Consider the following 20,760-nt stretch of genomic DNA (forward strand, 5'->3'; position numbering starts at 1 on the left):
TAATCACCTGAAACTAAGAATTGTTGTGTTTTCGTTTCTTAGAATGAGCCCTTCAGATCTACATGGGGAGCGGGTCCTCCTCACGCAGTCCACCATGTTAGACCTCCATGTTTCTATAGTAGCCCAGAACAAACAAACCAAACTCTGGGTTCTAGAGAGAGACTTTTGCGTTTTAACGTTACCTGAAGGCCACCGTAGTTCTCCAGCACGCTTGGAAAGGGAAGCGGAGAGTTACTCAGTTGGTTGCAATTTGCAACCTCACCTGTAAGGGCCACTAAATCCTACACACTGGTCCTATAACGTTAAGTAGAACTCCCACTTTACTAGAGACCCAATGATTTGTTCGTACGATATGACTGGAATCACTCAGCATTACCCAGCTGGCATGTGACCGACCTTACAATATTTCTTGTGTGTTTGAAGACATCTTGCCACTTTTTACCACAATAGTAGAGGGAGTACCTGTAAATGACAGTAGATATGTTCTCTACTCTCCATTTCAGGTCATTTTTTAAGTCAACTTTGACAACTGCCAACATTAGAATGTCCCCTGTTGTTGGAGAATATCTGATTGGTGTGTTAAACCTGCAATAACAGATTTTCTGGCCACTTGAAGGCTGCAGAAATAAGTTGTGAACACAACATTGACATATCACCACCGTCTACATTGATATGGTGAACTTGTTCAGTTGCTTACTTCCACATCCAGCAGTTAGAGAGCAACACTAAGTTCAATATTCACTCTCTTTTACATCTGTTTTTGGTCTCCACCAACTGCTGAAGGAAATATCTACTCTTTAGCTGCTAAATGCTCCACTGTGTTCACCAGCTAGTCTCTGACTGTGTCTGTCTGCTGTTTGCTGCTGAGCAGGTTGTGAAAAGTGGATTTTGAGAGCTTTTTTGCTGAAGACAGCTGCCTGCTGTGGCCGAAAACAATGTTATGAGATATATGAGAGCGGTGAATCAGAACAGTAAAGTTGCAGCAGTCAGATAAACAAGGAGCTGAAACTCACTATAAAGCTCAGTAAAGCTGAGGGGAGCTGCAGAATCAGGTGATAATTCTCAGTAGGATCATCACTAATAGGCTAGTGGGAAGACACCCAAAATTTTGAGATACCCCTACCGGAGGTAGAACAAAGCACAGCAATGTTTTTCATATTTTCTTAGGTCTCCCGTATATGAAATGGATTATTGTATACAAATATTTTACTGCAAAGGTGGTTAAATTGTGGTTAAATTGTGACATAACCCATAAATAAAAAAAGCGCAAGATGAAACCAGGCCGAATGGGAGATGGTACAGCTCATTTAATTTCATAATGCTAGCTCTGTTTGATCCCAAGTTTGATGTGATATTGCCAGGGGGTTCCTCTACATGTGTAAAGAAACAGAATGTGAATATATTAATGCATTGAGGAAATACAGTACTACAAACACATAAGTACAATAAGCGGAAATATCAAATTTGATGGTCTATGATGAATGTATTCATTTACTTTTAGGTAGCTTTGGCTGGGATTGTCCCAGAAACACCAATCAGGGTTTGCTGGAATGGTATGGCTGTGTTGAATCCAGAAATATATGATGTGTGACTGTAGCAGGTATGGTCAGTAATCTATATTAATAAATGTATGATGTGTTCCAAGCATGAAGTGGGGGTAAATGGCATGTCTGCAGTCAATCTAGAATCTTCAGTCTTCAGTGTAAATTATTACAGACCACTTATTTGGCAGCTCTTGGTGGAATCTCTTGTTGGGTCTCTAAACTATAGAGTACGGTCTAGACCTGCTCTATATAAAAAGCACCTCGAGATAACTTCTGTTATGATTTGACGCTATATAAAAATAAATTGAATTGAATTGAATTGAATTATTGTGAGTTTTGTATCAACTTTAATTTAAGGGATAAATAAATGTACTGGATGTAAAAGTAGCAATTTGCACTGGCAAAATTAACAATGCAGCAGTTTGTAGAATTGCAGCAAATATGATTAAAAAAAGTTATTTTTATATAACGGTCACTATATCCTCAGAAGTGCATGAAACAGGTAATCTGTGTCCTCTGGTGTTCTCTGGTGTCCATTGGTGTCCTTCCGGTGCTCCTAGCATCTATATGTAGCCCTGGCTAAGATTCATTTAGATTTCAGAATCCAAATAGTTTTAAAAAATATACAAGGCTAACTATTTTAAAAACCTGGTTAAAATGTATAAATATGTTTTTAAAACAAAAAGAGTTCAAAGTTCATATTTTATATAAATGAGCATAGTTTGTTTGTTTTGTACATGATCCAACACGTGTAATCAGCTTTACAGTCTAACTTGATTAGCAGCATAGAGGTCAATCTTTGTTTTTCTTTGTTTTCATTGGTATGTCCTAAAGCAAACAGCCAATCAAAATCCAGGGTTGACCACCAGTTATCCTATGGTTTGGACTTGTGTGACCTTCAGGAGGTAAATATGAGCTTGTGTATTGTTTCTGTACTGTGACTAAGTGTTATGGTGTATAACAACGAGCTGTATTGCTTATGGCAATTAGCCGTTAGCATTTAGCAAAGCCTTCTAGCCTTGCTTTCATACTGTTAGCTTAGCATCTGAAGCAGTTGGTTAAAACAAGCTAGAGCTACATCGACATGAAGTAGTGAAAGGACTTGTTGCTTAGCCTATTTATTTGATTCAGGAGACGGACATTTGGACTGTGAAAGAGAGGAAAACTCTTTTGGACCACTGTTAGAGAGCTGCTTTTCCCTGCTGCTGCTGCTGCTGCTGCTGGTGTACCACATGGACTGCTGCTGCTGCTGGTTTACCACATGGACTGCTGCTGCTGCTGGTGTACCACATGGACTGCTGCTGCTGGTGTACCACATGGACTGCTGCTGCTGCTGGTTTACCACATGGACTGCTGCTGCTGGTGTACCACATGGACTGCTGCTGCTGCTGCTGGTGTACCACATGGACTGCTGCTGCTGCTGTTGGTGTACCACATTGACTGCTGCTGCTGCTGGTGTACCACATGGACTGCTGCTGCTGCTGCTGGTGTACCACATGGACTGCTGCTGCTGGTTTACCGCATGGACTGCTGCTGCTGGTGTACCACATGGACTGCTGCTGCTGCTGGTTTACCACATGGACTGCTGCTGCTGCTGCTGGTGTACCACATGGACTGCTGCTGCTGCTGCTGGTGTACCACATGGACTGCTGCTGCTGGTGTACCACATGGACTGCTGCTGCTGGTGTACCACATTGACTGCTGCTGCTGGTGTACCACATTGACTGCTGCTGCTGCTGGTGTACCACATGGACTGCTGCTGCTGGTGTACCACATGGACTGCTGCTGCTGTTGTTGGCTTTGGACCGCCAAGCTGGTGCTCGTCTGCTCTGCGGGCTGCCTATTCCCCTCGTCCACTCACCTACCCCTCTTCATGTACCATGGAGTCGTGAGTACTGAAATTGCACGTGCTTTTTCTCTTGTGTTTACAAAGTTATTGGAGGCACCGACATTAATTTTTGAGTTCCAGAATAAGAGAACAGAAGTTGTGAAATTCAGTATAGCTTACTGGCAAGCAATAGCGCCACTTAATTTGAAACACAACCCAGGCCCCGCCCATAGTACTACTACCTTTAACAGACCTAATATTATATTGATACATGGGACGGGTGCTACATGCAGGATTTCACAGACCGGGGGAAAACAAGCAGCTGTCAATCACTCACCAACTCTGATCAAACGGTCAAACTAGGCAGCGCTGATCAAATATGAATCAATATTCTGTTACTGTAATGCCTATTTCTCTCCCCAAATGTTTTCAGAATCATCTTGTAGTGTACTGTTTAGCTGTAAAATGAGAAAGTTTGTGACCTGGCAGCCATGCTGAGATCTGCTGAGGAAATACCAAGCACCGCCCACCAGCCGGAGCACACTTTCTCATTTTACAGCTAAACCGTGCACTACAAGATGATTCTGAAAACATTTGAGGGGAGAGTGATTGTTAGCTGTTTTCTGGATCATTGTGGCCTCAATGGATCAGTCCTCTCTGATAGTCCAGCCTTTTCCAATGGGATTCCAGAGAAGTGTCTTTGGAAGATGGCTGTGACGCCACCCTGCTGTCTGATACATTGCTCTTAGAACATGTTGCTTGAAAGCATCTGCAGTCAGGGGGAGTTGTGCCACTGATGTATCGGTTGTGGATGCCAAAATGTATCTTAGCTCATCAAGGCTAGTGCATGGACACCCGTTATCTTTTCTCTTTTGTCCATACAGATGGAGGGCATATTTTCTTGCCACAGGCAAAGCTTCTTCCAAGCTGTCAGATAATCCAAACTTTGTCATTTCTTGTAAATCAGCGAGGTGGGTCTTCAGCTTAGTAAAAGCTGTTGTCTTCTCTTTCCTATACAAGCTACTTGTGGTGTCACAGCCTGTGAGGGCATGGCATACAGGTAGACATTCACAGAATTGTGCTCCAAGTTTCTGTGAAATAGCACAGATTGGGACAAATCTTTCCCTTGGGCCATGTCCAGAGTGCATTTAGACAGTAGCTGAAGCAAACATCCCTTTGCTTGCATAGTAGAGAAGCAAAACAAATACATCTGTGTCATTACATTTGATGATAAGACGAGAATGTGACTGTGCAAGGTATATTGCATGTAACACCAATCTTGTATCAGCCTCCTCCTGGTTACTGTATAGGTCTACCAAGTTTTCTACCCCTGACTGACTGACCATCTTGACCTCCGCACCATTTTCAAAGCCTCCTGCCAAAATAATAGTCTTCTCTGATGAGATTCTCTGTTGTCCTGTATCCACTCTGTAGTTGCTGACAAGGCTGCATAGTGCAGCTTTGTTTGCACAGCACTTCAGGTATTTTCTATAGTTAGGAACTTTTGCTTTTCCTATGATGGCGTATGTAGGTCTCTTGACTTGAACTGTGCCTCTTCGATTCCTTTCAAGGTCTTTTATTGATGGGGAATGGTCGTATCCGTCAAAGATGATAGCTACACAGTTGAAGCCCTCCTTTCTTGTTAATGATGCAATCCTCCTCCAGATGCTTCACCTAGGTCATTGAATGTCTCAAAGTCTGAGTTGTGGAGACCCTGCAGGAGAGCCATGCCATCAATGATGTACGCAGATGGTTCCTCTGAATTCTGTAGCTGCTGTATCCCCTCAACTACAGACTCAATTGTCTAAGCAAAGTCAGCCTTTGTTGTTTTCCTCAAGCTTCCATCATCATTAAACAAAGATGGGGGGACAGCAGCATGAGACATCACAGTTTCCATCAACACCTCCCTCTGCTTGGAAACATCCAGAGGCCTTTGGAAGAGCACACCTGAGTCCAAGTGAACCTTTCGTTTGCTGGCCTCAAATTACTTTTTCATGTCTATAAAAGTTGCACAGTTTTCTTTTTTCAGGGTCCCAAAAGCTCCTTGATCTCATGGATTTTGCCAGGCATTCTTCAATAAAAGCTGTGTTTTGCTTTGCCCCATCTTGAAGGAAACATGAAAGCTCTTTTGCAACGTTCTCAGAAGCAACCTGACCTGTGACAATGTTAATCAATTCTTCTGGAATGCTATCAAGGTCGAAAGGGTTCTGCATCTCCCCCACAATTGCCATTATCTTCTATACGTCTCTCTCATCTCTGTCCATTCTGTATGCTCCATGTTCCTGATGGGCTTTTGAACTCTTCTCATCAGTGTCACAAAAGTCTTTCATGGCATCCACATATGCTGTGGTTACATGTCTTGTCATCAGCCATTTTGTGAGAGCTGCCTTTCGTAATGTAAAGTCAACTCCACCCTGACTTTTTCCCTCCTGATTGATGGTTTGCTCCAGTGCCTGATCAGTAGCCACACAGTTGAAGTTTCACTCCTCAGACCGGCGGACAATAAATCCTCCTTGGTGCATGAATGCATATGCTTCTGGTTGTTGACGTTCAAGGGCTTTCATTTCTGCTATATACACTGGCATGTACTTGGCATAGTTTGCCCTTCCAGCAGCTCGAAACCAAGGGACGACTTCACACATGCAATTCAGGTGGAGTTGAAAGTCAGCTTCACGCTCAGAACGGAGAATCCGCAGCAACAGATCAGCTCCTTTCATGAAGTTTAACCAATATGCAAAGTTTGCTGATTGTTTAACTCCCTCATCTGAGACGATTTGGATACTCTTCTGGATCGTAGTAAGATCAGTTTCCAACTCACTGATAAGCTGTTTCGCAGTGGTCTTGTCATTAGCATGGAATGCATGCTGCACATCTCTCAGGAGCTTTTCTTGTGTTCCAGTCATTGGGCGTTGGGCTTTTTTTTTAAGCCACAATTGCATCGACCCCTCACATTGTCACATTATTTGCACATTGTTATTAAGAAAATATTGATTATAGCTGCTTTAATTAAATAATAAATCAATTATATTCACTTGTTTAGAAAACAGTTTCACAGTAGGTAAATCTAGTCTAGATGAGTATGAAAATATCAAATAAAGACATTTTTTCTTTAATGAAATTTTCTTAAAATGTAATCACTAAATTAATTTACACTGCTCTACTTTTATTATCCCCTTGCGTAACTCCTCCTACTTCTCTTTGGCCATCTCTGAAGTTGACCACCTGTATTTGTCCTTCCTCTCATCCTAAAACTTTCCCATCTCCCTCTGCTCCCGGCTCTCTGTCACTTCCCACACAGGAATAACAGCTTTATCTGTGCTGCTAAAATACATTAGTGAAAATGGAACCTCTTACCAAATTCTCAGTGGAGCTTCATGATTCTTGTCCTTTTCTGCCTGCATCACATCTCTCTCTCTCACACACACACACAAACATAAAAAAGTCTCTTCCGCTTGCCTTTTTTCTTCCCCAAAGTCAAATTTGTTGTTTCACACTTCAAGGTCGCTTGTTACTCCAAAATATTTCTGCTTCAGCACAGTTTGTTTCCCATTAATAGCACACCCTCTGCCTTGCTTACTCTCCCTGAAGCCTTCTGCAAATTCTTTCCCTCCATCTCTGTCTTTTCAAACCACAGTCAAACATTATCACTGAAGGGTGTAACACTCACAGAAAAATATCAGATTCACAAGAAAAACAGCCAAGTTTATTTCTATCTTAATGATGATGTTGATGATGATGATGATGATGCATTTAAGTTTCTGAATCCTTCATCAATATGTTACCAGTGTGGGTCATTGTGGGTCAAAATTGATCATTCAAACTGCAAGATCATAATTTGTTCCACATCTCCATCACTAGAGTGGCCTGAAAAAACAAAACAAAAAAAAACTCTGGGTGTGCATCAGAAAAACTGGGTGTGTCACATCTAATTATCTCAGACTGAGGTGCACCTCCACAAAAATATAACCATCCATTAAGCCTCGGCCACACAAGGAACGTCAGCAGCGCGTGGCGGCTGCGTTACCTGTTGTTTTTTATTTCGGCGTCCGTGTTAACAGGTTAGAGAAGCCACACAGCGTGGCTCGGCTCCGTCTCAGCTGCTTCTCCTCTAGAGAATAGAAGTCTCGCCTATTTTTGACACGAGCCGCGTGCAGTTCACAGCAACAACAGACAGTGGAGGTGATCTATTGACTGTATATTGACATCATACCAGCAGCATTACTACAGTTTCAATGTCTATCTGTAGAATATGTCACGGACATGAAAAAAAGTAAAGACTTATTTTTAAATCAACGCTTCCTGCATTCATTTAAAAATAAAAGCCCTCAAGCGTTTTTTTCTCTGGACAGAATTCCTTCATTTGATAACACAAGGCTTTTATTCTGAAATATGTGCAGGACAGTGTTGTAGAACATGCAGTGACTTGCAGAGCTCCATGAATGAATAAAGTACGGGGTTTTAATTGTGGATTATTACTGTTATTTACAAATTGCCACACGTTTTTTAACCTTTCTCTGTCTAAAATAAATATAAATGACATTTATATTAAAGTGAAATGTATGACTGTGTGAGAGGATGACGCTGTGAGACCGAAAACAACGCGAGGCAACTGGAGATCAAACATGGCGGCGACCGGCTGCTAGAGGAAAACAACTAAACTAAATAAAACAAACCCCCGGCTATCTTCTCTGGATCATAATTAAAAACTCTGGAAAACCTTGAAAACATTGTGGACGAGTACTTCTACCGGCTGCGCGTCGTGAGCCCACCACAAAAACCACCACGTCGAGACTGGTCCACCCAAACTGACGATTACGGGACCACAACTTTCGAGGTCAGTGTGCTACAATCCATTAACAACAAACTCTCAATCCTGGAAATACTGCATGCAGACATTAAAGATCTTAAAGCCAGCCTCGAATACACCCAGTCACAAATCGAAACCTTACAAGTTGAAAATAAGGAACTCAACCTCACCGTCAACACACTTGCTACCCAACGAAAACGAAACAATGAAAGAAACCATACTGGACCTCCAGTGCCGCAGCATGCGAGACAACCTCATTTTCACGGGAATAACAGAACAACCTCAAGACAACCCAGAACAAACAATAAAAGAATTCATACAATCAGCCCTGAAACTGACACAAGACACCGTTAATAACATTACCTTTCACCCCGTCCATCGCATCGGAGACAAAAACAACAGCAGACCAAGACCCATTATCGCAAAATTCGAACACTTTAAAACAAAAATAACTTGTTAAAAGCCGAGGAAGGGAACTTAAGGGAACAAACTATGGAATAAAAGACCAATACCCGCGGGAAATCCAGGACAGACGGAAGAAACTAGTCCCTACTCTCAGACTACTCAGCTCAGTAGCCATTGGCTGAGGACTCAGCTCAGTAGCCATTGGCTACTGTAGCATTCACACATAGGTGTGAAATTCACCCAGGACATAACCAGAGGAATCTCTTTGTTCCTCCTCTTTCTGCTCTTTTTCTTCGCCTTCTCCTAACCCCAGCTGACCTGCTGGGGGTGAACTGCTGCTCTCCAGACCAGAAGCTGCAAAGCAGCTCTGCTCTGATCTATGGCCTGTTAAGAAACAGCCATATAAACACAAGGATCTTCTAAATCAGAAGACGCGAGAGCCTGCCTTTTGACCAACTAACTTCAAGCAACAACTGCAAGGAAGTTAGCACCAAGCTATCAAGCTGCTGGGAAGAAAGTATTGGAGCGATCAGCTTCCTCCAATCTGCACAACTTGATTTGAGCAAAGCAAAGACAACATCTTTGACTTGGAACCACAACTTCAACACATGGAATTACAAACCCTTTTCTTCCATGGATTGGTAACGTACTGGGCTTACTTTAGCAGTAGCAATTGCACATTGCTGAGCAAGACTGTTCAACTTTAATTTCTAGAATGTACTTGTATTGATTTGGTTTAATGTTATTCATTGAGCTTGACTGTTGTGATATTATTTGTAGTTAATATATTTGGGTAGCTGGCTTCGCCACATCTGATGTGTTTAGTTTATGCTTCACATAGACAAGGTCTTGCATGCAAACTAACCATCTTTTCTAACCCACTGCATTATCTGACACATATTAAGATCACATACATAAACTGTGAATTAGTTTTAAACATAAACATACATCTTCAGATAACCCCCACATCACCCCCTCTCTGTCCTTCCTGAGCACATGTGCTCCGAAGAACAAAGAGGCATGTGGTAACATGTTGGCGGCCATCTTTGATCCCGCCATCTTTGTAGTTTTACAGTGCTCGCCATTTTGTCTGTAGGCCATGCAGACATCCTGAGACAAGTAGCCAGCACCAGGTAATCAGTGCATTTGGCTGCAGTCTCACAATGCTGTTCTAGTCCATCATGATTTCTTTTGATGCACTTGTTAGTCGTGCCCCCATGTGTCATGCTTTTATTCTGGTGAACTGATAGTGTAAAGGTTAGAGTGGGGGTCTACTTAAGATGGATAAATTATTAGAGGGTTGCTGGGTCATATCTTTAACAAGACAAGAGAGGATGTAAAGGAAGAAGAAAGTTGCATTTTCCTGTCAAATCCTGTCAAGGTCAGACCGGTCATTGGAACTACAAAGATGATGTTACTGGAAAAGAGCTTGATACTCAGTTGTCTTTCCACTAATTATTTTATAGAGCCTGTGTTAGTTACTATATTGTTCTCCATACTGAACCTTTCCAGTTTCTCCCCTCTAGGTGATCAGAGAGCAGAGTGTTGGTTTTCCCTCGGACGTTTCCTCTGGGCACCCTGACCTGGAAAATCTGCTTGTTATAGCCACTTTGATGCCTCAGCAAACCTGGCAATGGAAGTAATGCCTCAGGGCACATCATCACAAAATTGTGCATCTTTCCATGCTAAATTAGCTCACCTACAGTATTCACTAAAATTGATAGAGCGTCTTTGCCCCTGGCCATGGAAATATAAATGTCTCCTCTGGCTAGGAGTGCGTGAACTCAAAACCAAGCAGTTCGGAAATCATACCAGCCTAAAGATTTATACCAGAGTCATAGATGACTGAGGGACTTTTGCTTTAGTTCTACAACTCTACAATTTCATTTAGCAGACGCTTTTGTCCAAAGTGACCTGAGAGTTCGTACAATAACAGCTTCAAGTTTGATTGGACGCAGGTGCTGACAGGCAGTGCACAGGGGCAACGCACAGGGTGGATAGAAGCAGATATTTTTTGTCATCATCATCATTAACAGTATCAACAACATCATCAATGTCATCATCATCATGAATATCCTAATCAACAAAAATGTTTGTGTAATTATCTGTCCTCCAACATCTGTATCCCTAACCCACCTGTAACCACTTGTTTTAAAATAGCATCTGTTGTCTCTTAAAACTTAAAACAACACATTATTGATATTATTGATAATTTAATTGTTAATTACTGCTATAAATCAGTTAAATTTTTTTACCTGCTTGCCTGAACCAACTTTACTGTCTTTCAGAGGCTGTAGCGGGTTCAGTTTTAGAGTGAAGGATCCTATCCATCGGTATCAACCATGTCATACTAACTTGTCGGGAAGGAAGTTATATAACGCTACAAAATTGGGCTAAATTTTGGCGAGTAAAAACTGACATGACCATTTTCACATGGGTCCCTTGACCTCTGACCTCAAGATATATGAATGTAAATGGTTTCTATGGGTACCCACGAGTCTCCCCTTTACAGACATGATGACTTTATGGTAATCACATGCAGTTTGGGGCAAAAACAATGGAGTGTTATGCATGCAGTACAAATGTGTGATTTTCACCAAAAGATGTGTTTGAATATTTCTGCATACTGGGGTCCCTAAACAGTGTTGAATTCCTTAAATTGGGTGTCACTGTAGAGCTGAGACTCTTGTGGATCCAATAAGCCCAACTGCATTCATATGTGATATTCCTAACCTTCACTTCCTGCCCCTGTGTGATTACCTGCCCACCTCAATTAGTTTCACCTGGTCCTGATTACCCTCTTCCCTTCAGTCCTCGTGCTGCCTCTTTATCTGTTGCCAGTTTGTCTGCGTTCCCAGTCAGCCTTCCAGCCTTTTGTTCCTTGTGTGCTTTAAACCTTGTTTGTCTGTACTATGATTTTTCCCAGCGTTTCTGGATACCTTTGCCTGTGTACCGAACCTTTTTGCAAGTAGAACGTTCTATTATACTTGTCTTGTGCTGGAGTCCTGCTTTTGAGTCCTTGTCTGTTGGCCCAGTGTGATAACTTCACATTCTTCTGTGTTCATCACGCAGGTTTAACAAGCAGCTAGCTTAGCCCTGGTGACTGCACACATCACTTGGGAAGTTCTCACAGTGAAGTTCACACTCACATATCAAACTAAACCAAAGTGATTCCTGAATGTAGGCATACCAGTGGCTGACAGGCCAGTTAAAATACAGCTCTTTTGTTGGCTCAGATGAAAGAATTGTTAGATCAAATTTGCACCAATGTAATATCTTCTCTGTCCAGAGGAAACTATTCATTTAAAGTATGTAATGTTACAGAATTTCTGGATAATGAAGTCCTTCAAACCTCCCAAAATAGATATCGTAATAGCCTGCTGCCACTTGGGGGGAGACAAAAGTACAAAGTTAATCTGAGTAAATGTTGCGTGACGTTTGTCTCTGTATTTGATGTATAAACACAAGAAAGAAAAGACAGGAGAAGGAAACAGACAACAAAGATGTTAGACATAATTTTAAAGTTTGGAACAGCAGAGCACAAATGAACAGGACAGAGACGATGATGGTTTGGAGGAAGAAATGGTAGAAAGAGAGCGGTGTCTTGGCTCATGTCCAACAGGTAACGCGGGGCAGAAACGAATCTCCTCCATGAACATCTCTTTTTCCTCACACAGCCTTTAAAATCTGAGTTGAGGAGCTGATGATACCAGCTGCTGAACATCCAAGTGAGAACAGAAGTAATAAAAGTGATAGAGAGAGGGAACAATGAGAGTAAGAAAGATGGAAGAAACAGGAAGCGATAAAGTAGCAGCAGAATGAGAGGGAGATGGGGCGAAAGAGCAGGAGAGAGTGGTCAGGGAAGAGAAAGGAGGCAGAGGGAAACAATAAAGCGCAGAAGAGATGGTGATGGTATGTCAATGAGAGGCTGAATTAGGGCTTTCCATCATGCTTTGTGACATTTAGACCACCTTGGGCGTCCGCCGAGCACACAATCTCTACATCCAACAGGAGAGGAATTAAAGGCAGAGAATGGTCAGGAAATATTAACACTATAGAAGCCGAGAATCTCTGATGTAATCCAAACTCATGACATTCCCATCAGCCATCATGCTACAGTAAACATTTTACCTGCTAAACATTCACATGTTAACATTTTGATTGTGATCATGTTGACATTACAGTCCAATATTGAGACTTTACACATTTTCCTGGCTGACTGAACTATCGAATTATACACCACAGGCCTACAGCTATTTGCTATTCTCTTGTGCTTTCATTGTGCCAACAACACAGGCAGCTCAAGAGATTAGTAGCACTGGTTAGTGTTCAGACACTGATCACATAGGCTGGGGCTCTTTTTACATACATACATATGAGACTATATAGTGACTGGCCCAGCCCAAATGTGCACATTATCTTCAACTCATACATCACTGGATTTCCCAACCCGCTCGTCAGAATTCTTTTTCGAAGTTTCTGTACTAAAAAATACATTTCATAAATACGTTTCATATCAGTCTTGTATCGTATGCTTGAAACATAATGCCATCTGGTTAATGTTGTGAAATGATTGGTTGGGCTCAGGCAACCAATCTACTTGGTCAAGGTTAGAAAAAAAGTTAATTGTTTGTGTTCAAATAATAATGTAACAACATGATGCAACAAAACCACTATAGTTAGGTTTAGGAAATAACTACATGGTTGTTGATTAAAACTACTACGTTTATACAGTGAAAATTATGCTGAACGCTGGGAACATTGGACACAAACAAACAGCTGATTGTAATGTGACACACGGGACACGAACAACGGCCTCCTGGATGAAAGCCTTGTGTTTGTTGTTTTGGAAGTGGCACCCTGACCGGTCTGCAGCTACGCAGCCCCATACGCAACAAACTGCTCCTCACTGTGTGTTCTGACACCTCTCTATCAGAACCAGCATTAACTTTTTCAGCATTTTGAGCTCCAGCAGCTCTTCTATTGGATAATAGGACAACAAAGGCCAGCCTTCGCTCCCCACGTGCATCAATGAGCCTCTGGTCTGATCCGGTCGCCGGTTCACTGGTTTTCCTTCCTTGGACCACTTTTGGTAGGTCCTGACCACTGCAGACTGGGAACATCCCACAAGAGCTGCAGTTCTGGAGATGCTCTGACCCAGTCGTCTAGCCAGCACTATTTGGCCCTCGTCAAAGTCGCTCACATCCTTACGCTAGCACATGTTTTCTGCTTCCAACACAAAGTTCAAAGTTCAAAATGTTCACTTGTTGTCTAATATATCCCCCCCACTGCCAGGTGCCATGGTAACCAGATAATCAATGTTATACACTTCACCTGTCAGTGGTCCGAATGTTATGGCTGATCAGTGTCTAAAAAAAGGGGATGTGTCATTTCCTGCTTGTATTATAATATTATAGTATCCAAATTATAGATAATAATGTGATTCATCTCAACATATTATTGTATGGAGTTTGAATAAAGCTGCTTTTCCCCAACAACTAAACTGAGGACGTAGTGGAGATGCAGCGGTATAGAACACATCCTGATGACTAAAGATAGACAGACAGGGATAATGAGCTTTAGAACAAAGTTGAAACTCAGCCTTAGAAATAGGCAACAGTTTTAGTAACTTTATTCATCATGACTCATAATCATCTGTGGGTGTGTGTGTGTGTACACTTGCACTAATAATTATTTCACTGTATTAGTCTGGAAGCATGTATGTCTACAGGTGTGTGTGTGAGTTTATGAATGCAGACACAATAGTTCATGATAGCAAGCTGTAGGTGTGTGTCTGTACTCGGTGCTGAGGGCTCTGTGATGTACTTGAATATAGAAGTTAATGGAATATATAGAACTATATGAATGTTGTTACGTATTACCTCTTACATTGCATCATCCCATTCCCCATCATGAACGATCAGAGATACTCTGTGATTGGTCGCGGCAAGGACACTTTTTCACTTCGCTCTCTAACAATACTCAAAGTCAGATATGTTTTATTACCTTTTTAAATCTAAGGTCATGAAATATCTGGAGCAATTTGAAATACGTGCCATGGAAAGCTGGGGACAGCTAGGCAAGGGATTTTATAAATTGATCACTTTACAAAAGTATGAATATTTTATGACAGAATGAAGGCTGCAATCTGACTTCAGCGTGTGTTCTGCTTCAGCCTTGGGACTGCTTACAGAACATGACAAGTCATCGTAGATTGCAGTTGGTTTGTGGGTAGTTGAGCCCAAGAGACAGCTGGAGCAAACATATTTCATCACTTTTAGTGGGTGCAAGGACAAAACTTTCAACATAATATGCATCTTCACAGTTTAATGGTACAAACAGAGAGTATGAAAAAAAAAAAAAATATTCGCAATAAAACAATAAATACAAGACGAGATAAAAGAATAAAGGAATAAATAGAATAAAGTGCCAAGAGTATTTGCACATTGCAAATTACATCCCAGGAATGTACCTAATTCAAACACAGACAACCATTATATGGTTAGTGCAAAATAACTTTACATTTAAAGTAAATAAAACATTTTTGTTATCGTTCATTCAAGATAGTTATTCTGCGTTCAGCAGTTTAATGGCGGAAGGAATGAACGACTTGGAGTAGCGGTTTGTCTTTCTGTGAGGCGGCAGATAGCGCCGTCCTGAAGGCAGTAGTGTGAACTCACTGGACAGGATTTGGTCGTGATTAATAATGTTTCTGGCCTTCTGGAGAACATGTTTCTCCCAGAGAGAGTTTAAGTTGCTCTGCTGGGCTCCGATGATTTTGGAGCAGACTTTCACAATATTATTTAGGCAATTCCTGTCCTTCATAGACAAACCGTTAAACCAGCAAATGAATGAAAACGTTAAAAGGCTCTCAATATATGACAAGTAGACAGTACACAGGATAGATCTACACACGCCAAAGGTGTTGATTTTCCGCAGCAAATGAATTCTCTGTTGGCTTCGTTTAACAATTGACTCAGTGTTTACATCGAACTTCAGATGAGAGTCAAACACTGTGCCCAGGTACTTATAAGAGTCCACGATTTCAACATCCTCGCCATGAATTATGCTCTGAGTGGGATTAACCTTGTTTTTCCTAAAGTCAATCACAAGTTCCTTAGTTTTTGAGAAATTGAGATCAAGGACATTTTTGTCACACCACTCGACAAAGGCAGGCAGAGCAAAACCATGATCTGACTCTGCCCCCTGGAGGAGCGACAGGAGTGCAGTGTCGTCTGAAAATTTCCCTTATAAGCTGCCCTCCTTAGAAGACCTGCAGCTATCGGTGTACAAAATAAAAAGCAGTGGCGAAAGGACGCAACCTTGCGGAGAGCCTGTGTTAGAGACCGAGGTATTAGACATAATACCATTAACTAAAACCTGTTGTTTTCTGTCTGTTAAGAAGTTTAAAACCAATGTTAAAAGCTGGTGAGGTAGGTTAAAATAAGATGCAAGCCTCTCAATCAGAATGTGAGGTTGCATCTTATTAAAAGCTGAAGAAAAATCAGCGAATAAAAGTCTGACATGAACTTTTGGTGTTTCCAGGTGTCTATAAACTTTGTCCAGGATAAAGAGTTTAGCGTCTTCCACTCCTTTACCTGTTTGATATGCAAACTGGAGTGAATCCAGTTTGCCCTTCACCAGGGAAAGAACCTCTTCCTTTAAGATTTACTCCAGGTTCTTCACTACTAGGGAAGTGAGTGCTACAGGTCTGAATTGGTTTAGTTCCCTGGGGTTTTTAACTTTAGGAATGGGAATTATGGTGGAGGACTTCCAAATTTTGGGTAACTGGCAGCTGTCAACACACATCTGAAAGAGCTTAGTGAAAGCCTCACTAAGTTGGTCAGCACAGTGCTGCAAAGTGCGACCACAGATGGCGTCAGTGTCAGAAGCTTTCCTTGTCCGGGTTTTCCTAAATAAACCATTGACCTTCTCTTGAGATATCAATATGTCGCTATGGGGTACCAGGGAGTCCCTCAACCTGGATACATCCTGAGTGAAGTCAGACATTTCAAACCACGAGAAGAACAAATTAAAAGTGTTCGCCAAGTCTACATCCTCAACTCCATTAATACTAATAAACTGCTTGGATGTATTTGCTTGCTGATTAATGGAGGCCATAGATTTAATCCCCTGCCAGGCTGATGTTAGGTCGCCATTTACGTACTGACTTTCTATCTTTTCTTTGTACTTGGCTTTAGCCTTGGCTATTTCAACCTTAACCTTCTTCTCCTGAGGGTTGCCAGTGAAAAAGATCTTTTTCTTTTTATTAATAGCAGATTTAAGATCTTTGGTTACCCATGGTTTGTTATTGGGAAAAATAACATTACAGAATCAACACAAAAAGTAATGTAGGATGAGACAGTTTCTATAAGTTCATCAATGTTATCACCACAAGCATCAAAGAAGCCTTGCCAGTCTGTGCAGTCAAAACAGTCAAAACAGGCTTGGAGGGAGGAGATGCTGTCCTCTGTCCAGATCTTAACAGCCTTCTCCTCTTTCTCCTGGCGTCTGAAGCATGGTTTATATGTAGGCAGTAAAAACATCGAACAGTCTAACGTTAACTAACTGTAACGTTACCGTTAACATCCAACAGTCTAACGTTAGCTAACTGTAACGTTACCGTTAACATCGGACAGTGTAACGTTAGCTAACTGTAACGTTACCGTTAACATCGGACAGTGTAACGTTAGCTAACTGTAACGTTACCGTTAACATCGGACAGTGTAACGTTAGCTAACTGTAACGTTACCGTTAACATCCAACAGTCTAACGTTAACTAACTGTAATGTTACCGTTAACATTCAACAGTCTAACGTTAGCTAACTGTAACGTCACCGTTAACATCGGACAGTCTAACGTTAGCTAACTGTAACGTTACCGTTAACATCGGACAGTCTAACGTTAGCTAACTGTAACATTACCGTTAACATCCGACAATCTAACGTTAAAGGGACTATTTGTAACTTTCAGAAATTGGTCTTAACAGCGACACCTGTGGCCGCCATGTCAACGAAAGTCAGCGTCCTGTTGCTCGCGCTCGCCCGTGTGCACGCGCGACTTGAACGTGAACGAGCATCTGTCAAAACGGCGAAGCGACCTAATACATCCATGGAGGCAACGCTCACTGAGAGTGATTGACATCATGTTGATGGATGATGTAAGTACAACACTGTTATTACAGTTTGACTAATGTTTTTTGTAATTTGAGTTGTAAAGCGTGATATTGTTAGCAGCTTGCTAGCTTGCATAATATAGGCTATTGACGTATAACTAATACAATCTCGTTGCATGATAACGTGATTGATGTTATAAATTGCCGTTAGCTTGCTAGTCAGCTAGTTTGTTTACCTTTCACCTAGAGGCTCAGAAACGTTAGCACAGCTAAATTAGTAGTAGTTAGTACTCTAGGTGGAATATAATACATACAGTAAGATATGTTGGGGAGTATTACACTACTACTACTATTACTATGTAATTAAACTAGTATTTTATCATAAAACTAACGTTTCTGAACGGCAAGTGTCTGACTGAGGGACACTGTATAGCAAACTAAAGTTGACATTCTTGGCATTTTCCCCTAGTGGGTTATTTTTTATTTTTTCGTTTATATATGACCACATCTACATTGTCAAATTTATCTGAATAATTCGAAGTAACTAGCTGTAGTTACCCAAAATAAATTTCTCCCTGGAGTAGCTTTGCTGTAATTGAACTTCTCCCAGTTAGCAGTAGGTCTAGAGCTAATAGTTAGCTTCCCAAGCTATGTTTTACGTGAATAGGATGTGTTGCCACACTTCATAATTGACGTGAGTTTCCATAACACATATCATTTAGCTTATTAGATGCACTAATGTTTCAACATAGTACAATAAACCCTTTTTTCTTGTCAGGTGACGTTACTGAATGGGTCTGGCAGTGTTGAGATAAAACTAATCCTAATCTTATCTCAATCATAATCAGATGATAGGACTGAGTGATGTTAAACTGTAGATAATGTAAATACAATGTATATAATAACAGGTTCTAAAGAACAGACTTTATTGGTATTATCCTTTCAGTCTGTTTTCATCATTTCATGGATGATTTTAGTTTACCTTGCTGTGTCATTACAGTTTACCATTGCTTATATCACTGTAACTGTCAATAAGCATACCTCAAATGTGGAATGTATCAGAATGAAAATAGTCATTGTATATATTTTTATTCTTTCCTTTCAGGAACCAAGTTCTGAAGATTTTGTACCTGCAGCAGATGAGAGCGGCAGTGGCAGTGATGTAAAGCCTGGAGCACACAGCGCGCATCATGCTCGCGTGACGGCAACGTCGCGTGTTGTTTTTTATTTCGACGTCCATGTTAACAGGTTAGAGTGGACACACTGCCCGCATGAGACGCGCGTTAGATGCGCGTCAGACGCGCGTCAGACGCACGTCAGACGCGCGTCTATTTTATAGAATAGAACGCTCGCCTATTTTTCACGCTTGCCGCTTACCTCTCGGCTGCGTCTCCCAGCAGCAACAGACAGTGAAAGTGATCTATTGACAGTATATGAGCAAGATTACTACAGTTTCCATGTCTAGACATCTGTAGAATATGTCACTGACCATCAATATTTTACACTTCCTATCTAGATTTCAAAATAAAAGTCCTCTAGCGTTTTTAGTGCACAGAATCATTCATTCATTAACACAATGCTTTTATTCTGAAATACTCTAAATAAAGCAGTTGTCTGCTTGCAGGTTTCCATCAAGTTAATATAGTACAGGCTTTTAATTATGTAAACACTGTAGTAGTCATAGCAGAAACCCTACATATGCTATACATATAATAGACTGGGTTAATAGGTTATAAGAACATCAGGTGATAGTTGGCAGTATTTTTCCAATGCGCTCTCTCTCTCTCTCTCTCTCTCTCTCTCTCTCTCAACAAACACCACATAATTTTATTGTTCTTTCTTTTAGAGGTGTTATTTAATTTTTTTAAAGATATTTAATAATGATTTTCGTTTTCTAAAGGTTAACAAATAACGAAACTGTTTATTTTGCTTTGTTTTATAATAATAATAAAAAAACATTTTACTTATATTTATCATTCTGAAATACTTCAGGTGTTTTTCTCCATCAAGGCACAGTTCAGCAACAAGGTGGTGAAAAGCTCCAAGTTGCCTGAGATGTCGGAACATCAGCATTTATAATGTAAATTGCTGTCCCGCCCCAGATGTAAATTAAGTCGTTTTCGATAAAAGCCGCAACCTGGAATGCTGTAGAACAGGAACCCGAAACCCCCTGGAAATGTTGTTTAAAACTGTGCCAGTCAAAGTGAAGAGGGATTGCTGTAGGCTCTCTCTTACTACTAATGTATTTATTTATTTTTTTGTATTAATATATAGCCCACAGAAATCCCTCTTCACTGTCAATGAAGAGGGATTTATATATATATATATATATATAGCCCATAGAAATCCCTCTTCACTGTCAATGAAGAGGGATTTATATATATACATATATATACATATATATATATGTATATATATGTATATATATAGCCCATAGAAATCCCTCCTCACTGTCAGTGAAGAGGGATTTATATATATATAAATTCCTCTTCACTGACAGAAAAGAGGGATTTATATGGGCTATATATTAATATTTATGTATGAATTTATTTGCTTGTTTTTAATAATATTTACAAATTACCACACAGTTCTTACCCTTTTTTGTCTTAAATAAATATAAATCACATTTATTATGAAGTTAAATGGCCATTAAAAGGCAAACTCTATGTAGAAAGAAAGGGCTGTCAGCAACAGCAAAAACACAGCTGACAGGTAGCTCCGAGACGCTCCCGAGACGTGGGTAACTCGCGTCTAGTGTGAACACCCTAGGTGGGCATGACGCGGCCACGACGTGCCGCTGCCGTCAGGCGAGCCTGAAGCGCGCTGTGTGGCCCCGGCGTTAGAGAGGGGAGGGGGAGAGGACGGTGTAGAGGACGGGGTAGAGGCAGAGGTGCAGATGGAGCACAAGCACGAGGCAGGGGAAGTGGCAGAGGTCAGGGAAGGGGGAGGGGAAGAGCAGGAGGTGGTTCAGTTACTGAAGAGGACAGAGCAAGAGTTGCTCAGCTGACTGCTGCCAGGACAGCTGAGATGCAGGTTGGTCAGTCATACACATTTTTTCAAA

The sequence above is a fragment of the Sebastes fasciatus genome, chromosome 10 (assembly GCF_043250625.1).
Source record: "Sebastes fasciatus isolate fSebFas1 chromosome 10, fSebFas1.pri, whole genome shotgun sequence".
Classification (NCBI taxonomy): domain Eukaryota; kingdom Metazoa; phylum Chordata; class Actinopteri; order Perciformes; family Sebastidae; genus Sebastes; species Sebastes fasciatus.